Source organism: Nerophis ophidion, linkage group LG09 (genome assembly GCF_033978795.1).
Source record: "Nerophis ophidion isolate RoL-2023_Sa linkage group LG09, RoL_Noph_v1.0, whole genome shotgun sequence".
Lineage (NCBI taxonomy): Eukaryota > Metazoa > Chordata > Actinopteri > Syngnathiformes > Syngnathidae > Nerophis > Nerophis ophidion.
Window position 1 is genome coordinate 46,491,803 of NC_084619.1, and position 1,152 is coordinate 46,492,954.

General features: G+C 43.4%; 1 protein-coding gene across 4 annotated transcripts in view; it reads right to left on the bottom strand.

The window, feature by feature from the left end:
- Positions 1 to 620: 620 nt before the first annotated feature.
- Positions 621 to 1,152, bottom strand: part of cep68 (centrosomal protein 68) — a 14,212-nt gene continuing 13,680 nt past the window's right edge. For all 4 annotated transcript variants that reach the window (XM_061911070.1, XM_061911068.1, XM_061911069.1 and 1 more), the window contains exon 8: positions 621 to 1,152. This exon is cut by the window's right edge and continues 634 nt beyond it. The gene's annotated coding sequence lies outside the window, so the exon portion shown is untranslated.

Sequence of the window (1,152 nt, forward strand, 5' to 3'; positions counted from 1 at the left end):
CTACACTAGGGCTTCACTGTGGCAGAGGGGTTAGTGCGTCTGCCTCACAATACGAAGGTCCTGCAGTCCTGGGTTCAAATCCAGGCTCGGGATCTTTCTGTGTGGAGTTTACATGTTCTCCCCGTGAATGCGTGGGTTCCCTCCGGATACTCCGGCTTCCTCCCACTTCCAAAGATATGCACCTGGGGATAGGTTGATTGGCAACACTAAAATTGGCCCTAGTGTGTGAATGTGAGTGTGAATGTTGTCTGTCTATCTATGTTGGCCCTGCGATGAGGTAGCGACTTGTCCAGGGTGTACCCCGCCTTCCGCCCGATTGTAGCTGAGATAGGCGCCAGCGCCCCCCCCGACCCCAAAAGGGAATAAGCGGTAGGAAATGGATGGATGCATACACACACACACACACACACACACACACACACACACACACACACACACACACACACACACACACACGCACACACACACACACACTTGTGGAAAAATTACGGGGAATATAAAAATAGAAAAAAAGTCCAATCAACTAAAAATATTACCCTACAATACCTCTGCGGATCCCCTGTTAAATGTCTCTGCCCTAAAACTTCCGGAAATCATTGCATTGTCAAAAAAAAATACAATTTTGGGTCAACAATTTTATTTTTTATTTGTAGGAAATCCTGCCAGTTCGTGCCCTTTTTCTGTGAAAGTAGGCCTTTTATTCACCACAGGTCGGTAATGTATGAATACGTTATAATAAGGAATTAAAGGAACGGCATAATCACGCATCTAATGTTTACGTTGCAACATGACATAGGTGCAAGATGGCGGTGCTTTGAGTGGCTATGTTCAACTTTTTTAAAATTATCAAAACGTTTAGCAAGGTAACAACAAGTTAATGAATTATTGTAAATGTAAGGCAAGCAGTGGGAATTATGTTAACGCAACATTAAAGACAAGCGAGCAGGACGGCCTTGTGGCTTTAGAAGAGATGGAGGCGGAGCCACAACAGATGGAAGCGCCGTTGTATTGCGAGCTTGACGGCCAGGCTAAAGGCTAAATATTTAGCTTGTCACCTTCCCTTTTCACAAGTAAACAATAACAAAAAAAATACGGTAATTGGAGTATATAAAGTCCTGAAATTGTAAAAAATATTTATATGGATTTACTGTT